The following is a 20136-nucleotide window of genomic DNA, read 5'->3' on the forward strand; positions in this document are numbered from 1 at the left end:
CAACATCACAAATTTTTATTTTAACATCCTTAAGTAATAATTTTGTTTGTTTTGGGTTTTTTTTTTTTTAGAAAATAGGCATCTTTTTAAATTTTTTTGGGGGGGTGTTATTAGGTTTATTTATTTAGTTAGTTATTTACTTACTTACTTTTCAGTGGAGGTACTGAGGGTTGAACCCAGGACCTCGTGCATGCTAAGCATGTGCTCTACCACTGAGCTATACTCCCCCCAACAATTTCTTGTTTTAAGTATAAAGGTTACCACCTTTGTTTTGCTCAGGTGAAGAAAACAAATGTAATGCTATTTAGCCTGATTTGAAAAGCTACCTTCTCCATCTTATCTATCACGGGCATGCAAGACCACTCAAGGATTCTTAGCATCTGTTACAACTTCCAACGAGCTTTCAGAGTCCGTCAAGTGACTTGCAAGTCCTGTGAGCATCCTTAGAATCTTATCTTCAGATTTAATTTGGGGTGTTGAGGAGTTAAAATTCCTTAGACGAGGACCAAAACAGAACTGCTTTATGTAAGTTTCAGCTCAGTTTGGAAAAGATAATAATATTGCAGTATACAAAAGAACAACAGTACGTGACTTCTTAAACCTCTGTAACGTCCCACGTACAAAAACAGAACGCTGTCTCAGACTGCTCCACAACTGTTCACACAGACCCTAGGTCTTTTCTTTCCTCTTTCTACTGTTCACATCTTTGCTACTCGATTCACCAGTTACTATGGTGAACTATAATTGTCATAACTAATAATCATGTTCGTGATCATCTATAAATACACATTTTTTTCTGTTTTCCATAGTCTGATTTCATAACATCAAGCACACTACAACATAATTAATAGACTGAAAACATTGAATCAAAGCAAACGTTTTTTGAAAAAACAGAGAATCCATTTTAAAAGAGGGTCCGTATGTAGTAAGCATTTTATCTAACGGCAAACCCTCTACAAGCTACACTGTCCATCACAGCAGCCACCAGCCACGTGTGGCTGCTGAGCACCTGAGAGGTGGCTTGTCCCAATTAAGACGACAGTGTAAAATACACACCAAATTTTGAAAGCTTGGTTTAAAAACATGTAAAATATCTCATTAGTAAATTTTGTATCGATGACAGATTGAAATGATAGTATTTCAAGTATTCAGATTAAATAAAATATATTACAATACATGATGAAACTATCAAAATTTTTACTTTTTTAAAAGTAAAAAAGTGACTACTAGAAAATGTTGCATCATAATTGTGGTTCACATGGTATTTCTGTTGGGCAGTACTGAAATAGTATAAGAAGCAATTTAACCATCCACTAGACCAAAGGCAGGTGTAAGACAACATGCACCCTCTCCCTAATTCCCTCTCTCTCTCTCCCTCTCTCTCTCTCGTTGCAGAAGGTTGGAATACCACAGCTGCCCATCAGGAAGGTCTCTGAAAGAAAACCTCCAGCTCGTTGCCTTTAACCTTATCTCTGACATTTAACTCTTCCCCAAATTTCCTCCGCTTCACTGCTTCCCGCTGTGAAAGTTTCCAAGCAGTGACCCAGTCTCCCAGGAGGCAAGCACACAATTTCTGGACCACTTGAGCTGCAGCGGTCACCGCTGCTCCCAAAACCGGGATTCAAACAGGTCTGCGAGTGGACAGACACCTGTTCGTGAAATCAGGTTAAACACCACTCAGGCCACCCACTCAAGACCCACACCAACTGTGCAGTTGTTATCCGGTTATTGTGACCACCAAATAGAGGACCGGTCAGCACAAGGGCCGGGGCCTGGGTCCTGGTCACGTGTGGAGTCCCAGCCCTAAACCTACAAAGCTCTCCACTGGGCCAACTGCTCCCCACCCTCCTGCCCTTACTTCCCTGGATTTCTGCGATAACTGGACATTCCTGCCGGTCACAGGGCATTTACAGCAAGACACTGGGTGCTCTCTGTTAAACCTCAGGGACAGCGGATTTAGCACGTCCAGGGACAAGTTGCAGGAGGTACCTACATTCATTCATTCATTCATTCATTCACCAGGTATTTACAGAGCTCCCGCTAGGTGCCAGCCTCATCCTCAGGAAAAAGACAAAGGGGGCCCCGTTCGAGGGACAATAAACAGGGGACAGGACACAGAGGTGAATTACATAGTGTTCTTGAATGCTAAGCAGGAAAACTGCAGGACAAAGGTCAGGGGAGGAGGGACCAGGATGGACGGGGCAGTAGTTACAGGGAGCACTCAGCGTGAGCCTCACTGGGAAGGTTCCACAGGGTCCAGGCTGAGGGAGTCAGCAGAGCGGGCATCCCGGGATGCCTCTGTGGGGAGCCCGGTGGGTCTGGTCCATGTGCAGGCAGGCGGCCAGGGTGGCAGCAATTAGCAGTGACAGAAGAATACAGAGGACGCAGGACCAGACCAGGCAGAACTCGATTTTCACTCTGACATGAGCACATGGAGGGTTTTAAGCAGGAGCCTGATTTGCTCTGACGTCCGCCTGGAAGGAATCACCCTGCCTGTGGCCCTGGATATCCCTGGGGTCCGGCGTAGAAGCAGGGACTGTTTAACTACAGTGTGTTAAGTACTGTTGCAGCTGACAGCTAAGTAGTAACAATGGAGGCCAAGAAGGAGAAGAACCATGGTTTCTGACCTGGACTGCGGGAGGCTGGGGGAGGGGAAAACCCCAGCGCCATCAGGACCCAAAACCGTGTCATGGTGACTCTTCCCGCTGCAGAGCAGGTGTGGAAGACACCCAGCCTGCTCTGCACGCACACCTGTGTGGAGGGGCCTTCCTGCTCTCGTCCTTTCCAAAAGGGCTGTTTTCGTGAGAGTCTGACTCTCCCTCCCACACCAAAGAAATCTTCACTAAAAGCAAATACATGACAGTAACAACAAAAAGGATGGACACAACTGAGCCCAGGAACTCCAACCCACTGAAGCATTTATGTGGACTGCCTTTAGATTTACCTCTAGCAGGAAAATGTCAGCACGTTAAAAAAAAAACCAGTATAAATAAACATTAATACAGAACTGATTTTTTTTAGTTCTCATTTCACTGAATAATTACACCTTGGGGCTACCATGAATAATTTATTAAGTAGCTTGCAGTTTCTACGTAGCCCGGCAACTTTTTGTCCTTATTATGCAATCATTCAAAATCATTCCAGGGCAAACCGTGGCAGAAAAGTGACTTCCATGCAAATGTCCTTTTTCTATCAGTCTATGGGTGGTTTACTAAGTGTCTCTTTAGGTGAACAAGAGCTATTCAAAAAGCTATTTAACAATCTTCTGTCTGAAATATGTTCAATAATTCATTAAAGCTCTAAAATGCCAAACTTCGCCTTTTTTGTTGTTGTTAGATGTGCACACTGATCCTTAACTCAATTAAGCTTCTCAGGAATGTAAAATCATATAGTGGCCTCCTGGTTTCTCCATAGTTATCAAAAGTAACCATACTTCAACTAGAATCATTGTTGACAATAGTATTATCCTCATAAAATAATTCTGTTTCAGTGGCTTGGGACCAAGGGCCCCGGGAGAGTTCCCCTTCACATTAAAATTGCCTCCATCTTCAGCTGTTGTAATAAACCAACCTGTAATGAAGCACCAATACGTTAATCCTCAGAGTGGATTATCAAACAGTGACCTGTTTCGATAAGTCATAGTCAGGACCCTGATTACACAGACCTGCGAGGTCCTCATTTTTCTTCCTTCCTCACACTCTCTGTTGCCTTGCATAGCATCCTAAAATGGTAATCTAATTACTACAACTATTAATTATGCTCATGATTAATTTGAAACACCTGACATAAAATGTGACTCGTACAGTGAGAGACAACGCACATCGTAATGAAATTCTAACACCTGAAACTGTTTGGCATCATTATCAGTCAAGTAACTATGCTTAATTTCCTCACAGCTGGGCACATTATAGACTTGGTCCCTGGTATTATTTACTGAAAGTGTGTTTCTGTACGAAATAATGAGTGTGCACCTGAACTAGGACCTGGAACTGCAGACTTGCCCCCCCTGTCACCTCCCAGGCCAGCCTGAAAACACAATCATCAGTCCCTGCTTGACTCCCTCTTAATACTTTCCCACCCACCCTGCCCAACACCCCATCCCCACAAAAATCTGACTGCCTTAGAACCTCCAAATAAAATGTTTACACATATTTGTAAAGTGCTACGCAAATTGCTTAAATCACAAATAGCGGGGAAAGGGTTAATGGCAAAGTGGTCAATTCCAGTTGCTCAGTCCAAAAACCTTGTCATCACCCTTGACCCATTCCTTCCTACCTCACATCCAAACTGTCACCAAATTCCATGGCTCTACCCTGGAAAGTACATCCAGAGGCCAGCCACACCTCATCACCTCCACTGCCAGTTACCACCTGGTCCAAACAACGATCAGCATCTGCACTGAATACTTCAACAGCTTCCTAACAGGTCGCCCTGTTGCCCCCTGAGTCCCTGCACAGTCTGGTCTACAAAATGCAGCCAGAGTGATCTTTCTAAAAAGTGAGCCAGGCCATATGACACTATAGCTCAAAAACAATGGCGGTGGGGAGGGTAGAGCTCAGTGGTAGAGCACGTGTTTGGTGTGCACGAGGTCCTGGGTTCAATCCCTAGGGCCTCCGTTAAGGGAAAAAATAATTAAAAAAAATTTTTTTAAACCAATGGCAACCCACGTGCGAGTAAAAGCCCTCCACTGCTCTCCAAGGCTTGACTGCCCCCTCATCTCTTTCTGAAATCCTCCCCTCCCTCCCACTTTGCCTCTGCCTCTCTGCTTTCATAATTCATTCTACGCAGGCTCTCTCTTCTGCCGGGAACATTCTCTCCCCACGTACCTGCATGACTCCATCTCTATCTGTCCTCAAATGTCAGGGAGGCAACATGGGACCTCTAGTCATTGTCGCAAACCCCTTCACTCCCACCAAGGCCGCTTTTCTGGCCCGTCTCTGCTTTGTTCCCACAGCATTCATCCCTGTCTTGCAGACCATCTTGCTGCGGCAGATGATGTTTCTTGAAACATAGCTCCAACCATATGTCCAGACCCGATTCCTCTGGACTCTCCACGCTCCCATCAGTAGCTGGAGTCTGTGTGCTCTCCCCGGGAACCTGGCTGGGCCTTCGTGACTGCCTCCACTAACAGACTACGATGATACATACACATACACATACACATATGCCTTTTCATTACAGGCTACTACAAGATATTGAATATAGTTCTCTGCGCTGTACAGTAGGAACTTGCTGTTTATCTATTCTATATATAGTAGTTAGTATCAGCAAATCACAAACTCCCAATTTATCCCTCCCCACCCCCATTCCCCCTAGTAACCACAAGTTTGTTTTCTGTCTGAGTCTGTTTCTGTTTCGCAAATAAGTTAACTTGGACTTTTATTTTAGATAACACATATAAGTGATATCATATGGTATTTTTCTTTCTCTTTTAGAAATTGACACATTATAAACAGACTACTTCAAAAAAAAATAAATTCTAAAATGAAAAAAAAGACTATGGTGGAAGTGACTCCATGTGATTCCCAAAGCTGGACTAGAAAATGTGATGCAGCTTCTGCTCTCGGGAATCGCGCCACCATGCCACAGGGAAGACAGAGCCCTGGGAATGAGGCCATCCTCTCTGCCCGTCTCAGCCAAGAGCCAGCACCAACCTGCTCTCCACGGGGCAAGCCACCTGGAAGCACCCACTCCAGCAAAGAGCCGTGGGGGTGGGGCCAGTGCAGTCACCCGCTGGGGGCCCTGTGCTCACATGGGCAGTGCTGGGGATTTGATGCTCTGTGGTCTCCGTCTTGAAATTCCCAACAACTTTACCTTTGATTTGTATTCCATACATCACGTCTGAGGAGACAAGGGAACGGAAGCAGAGGACTCAGAGCCTGGGCTCCTGTGTGGTCCCCTGTGCCTGGGACAGGTGCCCAGCTGCTCACTCCCCCAGCTCCTGGCTCCCCTGCCCACCCTTGCCCAGGCAGGGGCTGGGTGCCACACAGGGGTGTATCCTGTGATGTTTCAGCATGGCAGGGGCTGTCCCCACCCTGAGCTGGCAGCCTGATGTGACATGACCCCATCAGAGGAAGGGCAGCCCCAGTGTCTTACTTAGAGCAGGTGCTCAGTTAATATTTGGTTGACTTAGTAAACCGCCCATGATGTGAGAATGTGCTGTTGAGCTCACGTGAAGTCTTCCTGGCTTAGTCTGGTTTCTGTGACTAGTGGCTCGACGCGGGTGAGCCCTCATCCACCCCCAATCCAGGAACCAGGCACGTGGACATTACCAGGGTGCCGCAGGTGGGGCAGCAGGCCCCTGGGAAGGGGAGAAGCCGGGCCTGACTTCCCCACCCAGAACAGCTGGTGGGCTGTGTGTGTCGAGTGTCCGGGTAGAGCCCCCAGGTGCCCGGGATGGGCTTCACTGCCCAGCTGGTACCTTCAAGCCCAAGAGAACCCACCCCTCACAGGGCAAATGCAACAGACGATGACACATTGAGAGAGAGACCCCAGAAGGCAGGAAAGATGTTCCCGATGTTAACACCTTCAACAGAAGTTTCTCTACTTTCCTAAGATGGGACCTCTTACTTCCCTCGCGTTCCATCAGTCACAGGGACTGCCCCAGCTGAAGCCACTGAGCCCGGCCCAAACCGCAGGTTCTGGAGCAAAACCCGCAGCTGCTGTGCTTTCAAGTCCCTCGGCTTGCGGGGAGGGTGGGGCCTGGCTGTGCGGCAAGAGAACTAACAGGACATCGAGCTGTGCGTCGCGTCTTCACACTCCAGGAAGGCAGGGGTTTTGAGGGTGTTTGTTCACTGCTGATCCCCAGGTCCTAGCACAGAGCCTCACACATCGTCCCTGCCTGGTAAATATTTATTCAATGAACTGAAGTCCCATTCTGATGAAATGTTACCCTTAGACAGGGCTGCAAATAAGCAGGTCACCAGCACAGGAAAACCTGACTACTTGAAACTACCGAGACCTAAATAACCCATCTAGTATAAGAATTGTAATATATATTATTACATTTATGCAATCTAAATGCACAAATATAACAAATTTATATTACAATATAAATCTATAAATACAAATAACATTTATATTTATAATATATATTTACAACATATAAGTGTAAATAATATATATTACTATATATAAATGTAAATGTATTATTTATATTTATAATATACTTATAATATATAAATATATGATATATAAATATATTTAAATACCATATAGTATATATAAAATATATTAAAAATACTATATAAATATATTACTTATATTTCTATATTTATTACATGTGTATTTATAACCTATAAATATAAATCTGTAACATTTATATAAATATAAATACTATTTATTTATCATTGGGAAGTGTCCAGTGTGCATAGGAAGGTGTGGGGTCTCCCCATGGCCACTGGCCATTAGTGGTCTGGCGGTTTCAGGAAGGGGGCACTGAGTTAGTACCAGGGACACAGGACTGCCCTCCTCACCCTGACCAGCCACTCCTCCCCCAGAGGACAGGGTCCTGGCCCATGACCACCCCGCCCTCACTCGGGCCTGCCGCAAGGAGCAGAGGTGTAATGCATTTATCTCTCCAACAGGGACAAAATGTCTACTAGAAGCAAAGATGTATTCTGAGCCATTAAAGGAGGTACAAACATGAACACAACAGTCCTTGGCTTCATCTTTTATTAAGACTACAGAGGTGAACATGCCTGGCAAACTGCATTGCCACTTGAGAATAAAACCATTAGTGGTCGTAATGACATGACTATCGCTCTGCATGGTTCCTCACCCTTGGATGTCACTCAGTACTTAGCCAACCAGGACACAGGAGGTATACACCAGGAGGCTACTAGGAAGACAACATGCTGGCAGCGTAAGTGGTTTTCCTTGTAGCAGGAGCCACACATCCGTGTAGGAACCTGCTCACCTTTCTGCAGGATTACTCCATCTTTCAGAACCACCCAGATCTTTATCATCCAAGACCTCATCTTCATGAATGGCTGTGGATGAAAGACAGTCTTCTGACCAAGAATGAATCATGTTTCCATTTACTTGCCTGGAAATGAGGGAGAGACTGAGCTCTCGCTCTTGTTGGCAAGTTCACTGTCACTGCCTTCTCAAGGTCTCTTCCCAAACTTTCCACACTGAGAACTCAGTCAGAGCCAAGATCTTCAGAGCAGCAAACTCAGTGTCAAGAATCCCCTGTGAGCAGTGTAAGTGGCCCACAGACACAGAAACCACTGCCAGGCTCAAGTCTTCTTCTTGCTGGAATTTAGAAACCGAGCCATATCCGTTACAACAGGCATGTCTAAGAGCCACGTCGTGCTGCGTTAGCTGGTATTATGAATAGTTCGAGTGTTGGACTCAATGAAGATGGGCGCCAAGTGTCATTTCTCATGAAAAGAAAAACAGCCTTGAGAATAAAATTGCGTTGCAAATGACGGCTTCTTGAACAGAAGTCCACACTCTGCATCCCTCTGCCCTGTTCTCCGGTACGTATTTCTCCCTTCACCCCAGTGATTCATCCTGCATAGATGCTGATGTGGGCACTTTAGAAAGCATGTCTATCATGGTCTCAGGAAAGCAGGGGCTGCACCTGACAGGATGGCAGTGCACCGGCTCCCCACCAGTGAGGCTGCATCCAGTGAGGCTGGATCCTCGCCAGGTGTTCGGGGAAGATGATGTAAGTGTTGGGCTTAAGAACACTGCCTGTCCCCATACGTCCCTGTGAAGCTCCTTCTGTGCAGAAGCAGCAACCCCCCAGGTCCTCCTGCACCCTAGAAGGCTGGGTGGGGAAGAACCCTTCAAGCCACATGATCCACAGACCCCTCTGAACCCCCAAGTGCTACTTATTGAGCATCTATTATCTTCCAAGCACTGTTGCAGGTGCTGGAATGTCAGTAAGTAAGGCAAGCGAGTCCCTTCCTCCCTTAGGGCTTGCTTAGAGAAAGGACAGGCAGGCAGCAAATAAGGAAACAAATGAATGAACAAGATAACATCAGACAGCAGTTAGAGCTTCCATAGAAATGGGGGTCAGGGAGTGAGGCTGTAGAGGGAGAGGTAAGGGAGGTCACCATGCATCCACTTATTCAATAATATTTATTAATGTCCTAAGTGCCAAGCATTGTCTAGACCCTGGGAGTGCAGAGGTGAATTCAGAGAAGGGAATATAGAGCAAAGAGATCCCTGAATTCACAAACTTGCATTCTCCTTGGAGGAGACAAACAAACAAAGTAAGGAAAATATTTAGTTTGTAAGATGGAGAAGAATCTGTGGGGAAAATAAAGGAGGGGAGGAAGATACAGGGCTGGGGGTGTGTACTTGCAGTTTTGGACAAGGCCATCAAATCACATCTCATTAGCAACCAAGCACCATTTGAATGGAGATTTAGATATAGTAACACCGGCAGAACTGTGGGCAGAGCTCTAAGCAGAGGGACAGGAAGTGCAAAGGCCCTGAGGCAGAAACAAGGGTCATGAGTTAAAGGCTGGAAATGTCATCAATGTGACTGAGCACAGGACAAGGTCAGGGTGCATCCAGAAACCAAACTAAGCCAGGAAGACCTCACGTGAGCTTAATAGCACATTCTCATATCTTACTAAGTCAACCAAATATTAACTGAGCACCTGCTCTAAGTAAGACACTGGGGCTGCCCTTCCTCTGTTGTGCTTCATGGTCATGTCACATCAGGCTGTAGGTCCAACCTCCCAACAAAATCCCTACAAGGAGGAGAAAGCCAGCACTCAAAATATAATAAACGGCCTAAATATGCAGTTCCTGATAGGACTCGTGATTGGATGCGTCGGAAATAAGAGGTAAAGGGGCTGGTTGATTCAAAGTCAGAAGCTGAAATCCCTGAAAAATGTTGGCATCAATCACTGACCATTCTTCTATCCCCGCATGAAACTTGTTCACTTTTTAAGTATATGTATTTATAAAAAGAAATCTACTTTCTTTTTTAAAGAAAGTAAGTCTCAAAGTTTTAAACAGATTCTCCAGCCTTCTAGTGATCGTTCTGGAGATAAAGAGGCAAATTGTGTGAAGCTACACTGGGTCCCGCACAGTCGGGCACAGCGCTGGAGAAAGAATAGCAGACATCAGGTACTCTTCCCAAAGGGATACAACCAAACATCTTCGTTGCTCTTTCCCAGGGAACAGGCCTCCTGACAAGCCAGGCAAGCCCAAGCCGGCAGGAGCTGCTCGTAAATGAAACACGTTTTACCTCCACCGCTGCCTTCGGAGCAGGGATGCTTCATGACGGTTTCAGTCCCTCCTGAAGGACGCCCTGCCCCCTCCCTGCCCCGCACGAGGCCGGGGTACAATTCAACCTGGAACGTGCCTCTCTCGCCGAGGCTCAGCTCGTGTAAAACCCGCTGTGTAACCGGACTATGACAGAGCGTACGAGATGAGTACCCGAGCCCGGGTGTGTCGTCTGTCATTTCGCATTACCACCGTGGGAAGAAGAAAAGATGCAAATGGTTTGTGATGAGCGGGTGAAGGAAGGGAATGAAAATGTCAGGAGCGGAAGGAAACTGTTAAATGGCACCAAATGCCTGGGCGGGGTGTCTGTCTGCCCATGTGCAGCCTGTCTCCCTCAATCCATCATCAGAAAGGACGAGGCACCTCAGGAGAAATGCTTGCCCCAAGTCAGGAGGGCCGAGAGGCCGGCTGTCTCCGAATGCCCACGGCAATGGCAGGCCTGCCCGGAACTGTCAGTTCACGAGCTTCACTGCAGTCGGGCTGCTGTCAGTGGCTGTTCCAGAAATAGCAGGGACGGGACGCCTGGCCTTCAAATCTTCCGACCATTTGGCAAGTGCTGGGCTCACTGGGTAAAGACGGCCAAGTTAAGTAGCTTCTAAAGGAATAGGAAATGGACACCAGTGAGACTATCTCCTTTCAATCTTTTTGTTCGGGTAAGAATCCAAAGCTTAGCAGAAGTGGTCACGGCACATCTGCAAATGCGAGGCTGGTAAGAAGCGGGAAGAGTCCAAAAGGAGACTGGAAGGAAACTGGGGTTGCCTGTGCTTCCTCAACCCAGAAGGGGAGGAGACAGGATGGGAAGAGGACCGGAACATCGCACCAAGATAATGCTGCTGCTGGCACCAGCCCACTGCTCCCCCAGGACAGGGACATGTTATCAGGTTGGAGGGGAGAGGAAACAGGGGAACCGGGAAAACTGTCCTAGCTCTCTCAGAGTGAGGCAGAAAGCCCCATAAAAAGACCGGCAGGACCCCCAAGCAGGGCCACTACTCTCCTGCCAGCACCATCCGGTTCTCTGGCCCAGAGGCTCTATCTCACTTTTTGCCTCTGAAAGGGCTTACTTACTCCTAAAATTCTATTGGTTCCCTAAGCTCACTTCTGATCGGTTATTTCCTTCACTCCTGATTGGTTATTTCTCTCACTCCTGATTGGTCCATTTCCCTCATTCCTGATTGGTTATTTCTCTCCCTCCAGATTGGTCCATTTCTACAAAGATTGTTCCTAATTAGTCAACTTTCGTTATACCTCATTTGCATATGATGTTGCAAAGTGTAAACTGGCAGCCTATAAAAACCAGTGTAAACCTACAGACGGTGTCCAGAGCTTGAAGTGTTAATTCCTCTGGGCCCACTGGCCTAATAAGCCTGAGTTCTCTAATTCTCCGACTGCCGCTTGGTCTCTCACCCAGATCCAGGTTGCTGTCACAACTGAGCTGCAACACTGAGCTATAACACATTTTTCCACAACAAGAGGGGACAGGAAGTCCCACCAAACAGCCCTGAGAAGAAAGGCGGTGACCAGCTGCGTCCTGAAGAGACTCAGTGCACCTCCAAGGCAAGGTGGTTCTTAATAGGTGTTCCTAATATGCTGTCCCTGTTTAACATGTCAGCTAAAAATCAAGCCTCTGTTCTCTTTCCAAAATGCCACTGAATTCTTACTGGGCATCTGTGTGGCAATGATGGTGGGAGGTGTGAGATGAGGGAGAAAAATTAACAATATACTCGCATTAATGAGTCGATCTCGGGGAGCTGATTTGACCCAGACTATTTCCAGGATGTGAGTTACTTCAAAAACAAACCCAAGTGTATTCCTCCTGGGTTATTCAGCCTCATGTGCTTTTTAAGTTGGTTGGTTTGTTTGAATGAATAGACTTTATTTTTCAGAGCAGGTTCAGGTTTACAGAGAAACTGAGCAGAAAATACAGAGTTCCCACCTATTTTGTCTCCCTTCCCCCTCAGTTTCCCCTACGATGAACATCTTGCTGTGGTATGGTTCGTCTGCACAACTGATCAACTAATTTCGACACACTCCTGCTAACTAGGTCCACAGTTCACATTAGCAGTCACCCTGTGCTGTACACTCAGTGAGTTCTGGCAAGTGTGTAATGTCATACCTCCATGATTAGGGCAGTTTCACTGCCCTTAAAACGGCAATGCCAGAGCCGCCCTAACAAGGGGTCCCATCTTCCCCTACCACCACCAAGATCTTTTCATTATAGGATCCTATAAAAGCCTCATCAGTTTACAATGTTGTGTCAGTTTCTGGTGTACACCACAATGCTTCAGTCATACTTGAACATACATATATTAGTTTCTATATTCTTTTTCAACATAGGTTACTACCCTGCACTGTACTTGAACTTGTTGTTTATCTAAGGATCCTCATTTTTTTTAATTCAAGTACATTTCTGATGAGCTGCCCCACCCATCCACCTTGAAATCTTATTGTTGGTGGGGGAAGATGGGAACCCTGTTCAATTTAAATAAATAAAATTTTTAAAAATTAAAGAAAATAAGGATCCTATAGGGAGGAGGAAGAATGAAGAAAGGCAAGGCCCCAGATGGTCCTCAGGGCCACGACACAGCCTCTGAGACTTGCCTCAACCTCTCACTAACTCACAGCCAAGTTCTCCGCAGAAGAGGTTCTAAGTGGAGACAAAGACTGTGTCACTGACAACTCTGGCCACCGATGTCACTGATCTGGATGCTCTCTGATACAAGGCAAGGACAAGAGGAGGACAACCTCATGTGAGCACATGGGGCAGCCCCGGAGAAAGTGGGGGTACCAGGTAGACAGCAGATGCTGGCCTCCTCTCTCCAGCTCCACCATCCTCACCTCGCTGCACTCCCAGAATTCTGCCCTTTCCATGCAAACCTGCTTCTCCACATCCCGGGGCCTTTGCACCTGGGCTTTCTCTCCCCACCTTGCGCTCTGCCCCTCCTTCTGCCTGAGTATCCCCGCCCTTCTGGTCTCACATGGGTGTCAAGCCCTCAAGGATCCGAGACCTGGCTGGCTCCCTGCATCCTCTCAGTGTGGTCATGATGCCTCCCGTCCACACTGCAAGCTCTGTCAGGACAGGACTCGTGCCTGCACAGTTTACTAATCTGTGCAGGACACAGGCACTGGACAAGGATGCATTCCTGCCAATGCTCACATGGCCTGGGTTTAAACCCGGGCGCGTGTTTATAGAAGAAACCTAAGCCTTCCAGTACATTCCATTCCCTGCTTCCAGGCCCCCCAAGAACAATGTGAGTCCACTGGGTCTGCACAGAGCTTGCCAACAAAGAAAGGCCGTCCTGGCTTAAGGCTGTGAGCACTCAGTTCTTTTCAATGCTGCCTTATTTGCTCATGATAAATAATAAAATAACAGCGTGACTCTAGCTTGGGGCAGACCCAATCCTGGTGAGCTGACAAAACCTGACTTCTCCTTCTTCCAAGACCAAAGGCCAGACTCTGGATCTGAGACCCTGCCCTCTTAGGGTTATCTGGGCAGCTATGCGGTCTATCCCTCCATAATGGCACTCATTAGATGGACTTTCAATGTCCGCAGGCATTATAAATCCAGAGAAGGCCCCAGGGCTGGCCTTCACCTGCGTCGTCTATTGAATTATCACCGGTCTGACAGCCAAATGAGCAGCCTTCCACGGAGGCAGGGAAGGCAGCGTGTTCACTGCCTTTGACACTATGCGGTTTACAGGAGCATGTGTGCTTTTAATGCTCTGCCAAGATGCGTGTCAGCATCCTACCACTAAAACAGCTTTAAGTTTTATTTCCACACACCTTCTCAAAGTGCTTTCATTTTCTAATCATTAGAGGTGCGCCAAACGAAAACACACCGAAGCTTACCATTTTGATAACATAGGTGGGCCACGAGTCAATTTCACTTCTAAACACTAAGGATTTTCCTGGAATGGTTGAAACAGTTACATAAGCAGAACAGAAACGTGATTGAATCAGGCACGCTAATATACCTGATGCTGAACGACTTCCCTAATAAATAGTGTCAAAGGAGGTGGATTATTTAAAGTTCAATTTTATATAATTCGATTAAACTGGCTTTTATTCCGATGAAATATTTAATATTTAATTAAAGACGTGCTGGGTTTCACAGTAAAACAACATTTCTAACAAAACTATTCCAAAGTTAAATCATACAATGTTTGGAAGAGTTTGAGGGAGAAATAAATTCCTTTTCTATTTAACTAATGCAATAAGAAGGGGCATAACTGTCTGGAAAAGCTGACAAAAGTTGTATGTAGACATATTAACTGAAATGGAATCTCGGAAGCAAACACACATTGAACATTTAATAATCACCACCAGAGGAGAAGTCCTCCAGTACGACTTTCAGGAATGCTTACTTTTCTAGTTAATTGGAGAGGAGTTTCAAAGTAAGAATTTAAAAATAACAAATAAATTAAACAACTGATTTTGAACTTAAATGACAGGCGTGCATAGCATCCCCTAATCCTCTAGGTAGGCCAAAGCCTTTTCCGGGATTACAGGGCTGCTGATCAGAATTCCCACACATCTGTTTTGCATAAACCTCAACCATTTATGCTTTTTCTCAGATTTCCAGTTGAGGTTTCTGCTGCCTCTTTTCTAATTTTTTTTTTTTCGGCTGGCTTGCTTCCCTTAGTGCAATAACTATTTTTTCCTTCTCCTAAAGAAGCTCACTTTATTCTTTCCAAAGGATTCAACTAAGTTTTCACAGGACAACTGTCTTTCTAGCCCCTACCCACTCTCATCAATTATCTCGATAGGGTAATTTTGTATATTGATTAAATCACAAATCCAACCAGTGTAAACAGGATTGAGAATAGAGACAAGTGACTCTTCTGGACAGACCATCCTACTGTGCTGAGCATGTGGTGGATGTTAATTAGCAGGTTTTATAGAAGTCAGGGAGATCATTAGTTGGTCATTTGGGTTAGTTAATGTTTCCATAGTAAATATTTTTCTGATTTGAAAAGAAAATAAATACAAGTGTTCTTCACTCTAAGAAAGGATCTAAATTTATACAGTTAACAGGGTGTTTATTTTTAAAACTCATTCCTCATTTTGCAAACGAATTCATGTCAGAGTATCTTTAGTAAGGGGAAACTCCCAGAGTATTACAAAATATTCTCTTTATGGCCTTCCAATTAATATGCAACTTTTAAGAGAAAAACATTCTTCTTATAATAAGTAACATTAGTGTATAGGAAGTTTGTCTCAACTACATTTCAACAAAATTTTTTTAAAAAAAGTTAACTTCTATGCATTTTCACATACAAATAAATGCAATAGGAAATTAAAAAAAGAAAAAAGGAAAAAATTCCTACAGAATTATCCCATTTAAATATGTGCTGCCTGTTTATTACAAGTTTTCTTGCCTTTTAACCTTTTTTTGAAATTTGATTTCATCAGTATTAAATTGTTTTAATGATAGAATGATATTTTGAAATTAGTCAATCATTAATTATCCATTCATGAATTGTACTTATATGAACAAATGCCACATAAGAAAGAAAAAGATAAGGTGAGTAAAATTAACAACTTTTCTTCAGGCAGCTGAAAAACAAAAAAAAAGCCCAGATTATTTTAAATTGCATATTTGCCTTACTATGTAAAGAAATGGTAATTTGGATTTCACAGTCCATTGAAATAACCCGAAAAACATGGATTTGCACTAAAAATAAAGAAACCTAGCTTGGAGCCTTGTTAAGAAACAGAGGTTTTCCAATAATGGCTTTTATTTTATGCCATGGTAGTATACGAATTTTTATTTTATAAAGACTGACACTCAGGAAAAACAAAGCACAAGTAATTCAAAGGGAGTGTCACAGGGGAACACGCATTTTTGCTGTTGTGAACACCCCCGTCTCACGGGTTCATAAAGGAATCTGTGTTTGCTCACGTAACAAAGCACAAAGAATATCTATTTTAAGAGAAATGGTATTTAAATTTTATAAAGTGCTATATACCAAAGATATTCCTAAATATTGTGAAAGAATAATTTTTCTAAAGCCAGTAGGTGAAATTCACTCCCCCATACGTGCTCTCACCCCAAATTTGGAAAAATTATCACTATCTCACTATTAAAAGATAAATAATGCAAAGATGAAAGTCTTTTTAAAAAGAATAAAATTAGGAAAGAGAGGTGTTGGCTGAGGTCTCAGGCCTCTTTACTTTTCAAATGTTTGCAGGCTGATGTGGCTGCTGGTGATTAAGCCAGAAGGGTAAAAATAGCCCACAGTTTTCATGATAAATGTTCAGAGCAGCACACCCAGTGGCCAGGCATCACAGCTTCTCACAAATAAAGTCAATGTTAAACCTTCTGTTATGCAGACATGAGGTCTTGAGGAAAGAAATACCAACAGGAAAAAAAAAAAAAACAAACAAAGAGAAAAAACACAGCAGGGAGCCTTTTATCTCCCACCCTGCGGAATAATTTTTTCCATTCCCAAGATGATTTAAGTTGACAAATTGGTTTTTCTGGTCGCTTAGCTCCCTGACCTCGAAAAGTCCATTTTCTAACTTCTGTCTCCTCCAGCTGTTGACAGCCTAATGCCACCAACCAATGTAATAAAACCTCCATGGGGTTTAGGATTAGGGTAGGAAATTGTAATGACAGTAGAATAATTAGATGTGAAGTCGGCCCAACTTTTAAGAGCAGATCTCGTCTCTAAAAGAGAACAAATAGTTCTCTGGAAGGAGGTTAATGTATGTTCCATTCCTCCCAGGGTACAGCGCGGTGGAGCATTTCCTGGGGAAAAGCTGGAAACTCTTCTGGCCTAAAACACTTCCGTAAAAGTCGGTACAATTTAAGGGCACTCTTCACTTTGAGGCAATCTTTCTCAGAAACAAATGATTAATTTTCTTTTCTTCACAAAACCATGAGTGAATGATCCTAAGATACTTGGCACAGTGTCCGGATGCAGGCAGAAGAACAGGTGGTTGGAAACTTACAATCCTGTCCTCCGTGGGCACCGTATTTCTTCAGTGGGCCCAGACACGTGCTCTACATCCCTCGCGGGACCCCAACGGCCCGGGGTCGGGCCTGGGTCCACCTTACCTCATTTACTGATCTCCCAAAGCCTCATTTTCCTCATTTGTAATGTGGAGTATTATTTGCACTAATAATCATATTGCAAATAATAGTATTATTATTGCAAATAATACTTGTCCCATGAATGGGAGGGGAGATTCATTAGAAAGAGCACAGAACACAGTTTGAGACCCAGAGTAAAAATTCTATAAAAGTTTCACCTATTTTTTTCACTGCCCTGTTCTCTGATCCTAGCAAATTAATGTCTAATTAAAATATATAAATATACAGTTTTCCATTTTAAAACTATCTTTGATTAACCACTATGTTCTCAGTATCATACGAAATCCTGTAGGAAAATTTAGTGATTATAGTTACCCATCTGATACACAAATACAGACTTGTGTAATTATCCTCTTCTCAGGATTCACACCATCCCTCTGGTTTTCCACGGGGTGTGATGGAAGTATATGCATTTGTTATGACTATTTGAAAAGTATGTACCTCTTGAGTGGGGGAACGTAAACATCCTCTTGTTATGTGATAGCAATCCTATCTTGATAAGTTATGCAGTTTTGGGATTAACTAAGCCTGCTCTTGTCTATTCCTCTCCTTCCTGACACTATGGCATATTTCTGATCACAGGTATGACAACTACCAAGAACAATTAGGAAAAATCAAATGTAAATTTAAATACGCACACATATATAAACACACATTCCTTCAGTATTTAATATAAAAAGACACTAAGGCTACTGGTTAGGTAACCTATTTATGAATTACACTTTGTGTAACCTCTCTCCTTAGTCATCCGTACTTCCTTGTGGGTTAATAACATAGGAACTTTTATATGACTAAGGAATTGAAGAATCAGTTAAATATAAGTAAGCCTACCACATGCCCTTGACTATAAAAGATGCTTCTGATAGCAAATCAAATAAGAAACACAATAAATATTTATGAAACTCCTACTTCACACTCAGCACTATCCTTGGAGAAATGAGGAAGAGAGAAAAACTCAAGATGGCCCTGTGTCTGGGGAACTTAACATCTGGTAAGAGAAATGGGAACATCTACTGAAAGGGAAAGTGGTTGTGAAGATAACAGAAAGTCTATGGAGCCGCACAGCGTGGGTGGGAAGGGGCCGTGAGGATGTGTCCCATGAAAGGGCGGGGACCAGCAGCCCCCAGGGTGGCCGGGGCCAGGTGGGCTCTGGGAGGGAAAGGCTTGCTCTCCCGGGGCAACGACCTGCCTGTTCAAAAGATCACAGTTTACGTGCTCTCGGGAGTTATTTACACTCTCATTAAAAAAAAAAAAAAGCCACCTTTAACTTTTTTTTTTTTTTTAACAGATTCACTCTTTATTCTGGTCTATGCTTATCACATCACTGACACTGAATTTGTTTTATGAAAGCCCTAACCTCCAAAAGACTGTTAACTGCAAGCTTTTGCTGGCTTCAAGTCAAGGATCTGGAACTCAAACTCTGGGTGCCCCGAGTGAGAACTAGACAATGTTCTTCTCCATGCAGAGCTGGGCACCCTCCTGCTGTAGCCACCCTTTCTACAGTGTATCACAGCTTTGATGGAAGTGACACTGGCTTAAAGTCAGAAGGCTAGACTCCACCAGCAAGGGTATCACTCTGCTGGGGGTTTGCTTCCTTTCTCAGAGACCTGCTTCTTCCTGTCCAGGTGGCTAGAGTCCCACTGGCATCATGTGTCCTGCCCCCTCACATCCTCAGGAATGGGGACACACTAAAATTATGACACACATCCCCCTAGCCACAGTGTTGTCTAGGAGATCTGCAGAAGACCCAAGGGAAGAAAATCCGGTTATTTCCAGGTAATTTAAACACACCTATAATAGAGGAGGAAGCTGCTCTCCTCTCTTACTGGGACGGCTAATCTGGAACAGGCTCAAAACCACCACTACTACTAGAAGTTAAGCTCATCTCAGAAGCCTGGTGTAGGAAACACCAAGAAGATGCACAATTAATTATCACCCTGGAATTTCCCTGTGTCACCACAGGAGAGTCTGGTAGGAACACTGATGGAACAGCTGTACCAAGAGAGGCAGCAGCGAGCCCTGGAAATACTGTTGAGCTCCAAATCTCCTCCTAGACTACCCAGCCTCATTCATCAACACCTTTTTCAAAAAATTTGCTCACACTAGTTTCAACTGGAGATTCTGTTGCTTGCAAAGGAAAATATCCACCTGTGAAAAGTAAACTTCCTTGGACCTCAGTTTTCCTCATTATCACAAAATTGCTCCCAATAAAATAATCTCTAAGATGCCTTCTATATAATCATTTGTTTCAAATTTTGAAACTATCAGATAATTTGGAATGGTATAGATATCTGTAATTAACTAATTCCTTCAATTGGACACTTGGGAAAAGCTGCTTTCTGCAGCAAGTTTTGTGTTTTAAACTTTCTTATCTGTTCCAGTGCAGAAAAGAGACTCCAAATGCTAATATGATAAAGTATAAGGTATATAACACGTTTGACCTTTGAAGATACAGGAAACTTATTTTAAGTATCATTTTCCTTCCTTAGGTCAGTATCCATCACTACCAACTATTCTCTCATTCCACCACTCACCTTTAACTGTAGACCCACCTCTACCCCGACTATTCCCACCCAATAAATTATGTGGAAAAGCCTTCACCATACACTTCTTTTGAATGATTTAGGAACTTATATCCACGTACAAGTAAAATAAAGCATGATAACAAGGCTGTTTCCTACATTACTAATCCACTTTTAATGGTGCGGAACATTCTCTGGCTAAGTGTTCAAGCAATTCTACCTGGACAAGAAATCTAAAGACACTTGATTCGCTCAAAGGGAATCAGTCAA

At 44.1% G+C, this 20136-nt stretch overlaps 1 protein-coding gene and 1 long non-coding RNA gene across 3 annotated transcripts in view; one reads left to right on the top strand and one right to left on the bottom strand.

The window, feature by feature from the left end:
* PTPRM (protein tyrosine phosphatase receptor type M) overlaps positions 1-20136 on the bottom strand; it is a 605027-nt gene that overhangs the window by 516337 nt on the left and 68554 nt on the right. The gene's annotated exons all lie outside the window — the stretch shown is intronic.
* Positions 18076-19572, top strand: LOC141574941 (uncharacterized). Its single transcript, XR_012502086.1, has 2 exons — positions 18076-18335; positions 18633-19572. It is a non-coding gene; the product is annotated as an uncharacterized LOC141574941 (long non-coding RNA).

The sequence above is a fragment of the Camelus bactrianus genome, chromosome 24 (genome assembly GCF_048773025.1).
Source record: "Camelus bactrianus isolate YW-2024 breed Bactrian camel chromosome 24, ASM4877302v1, whole genome shotgun sequence".
Taxonomy (NCBI): Eukaryota; Metazoa; Chordata; class Mammalia; order Artiodactyla; family Camelidae; genus Camelus; species Camelus bactrianus.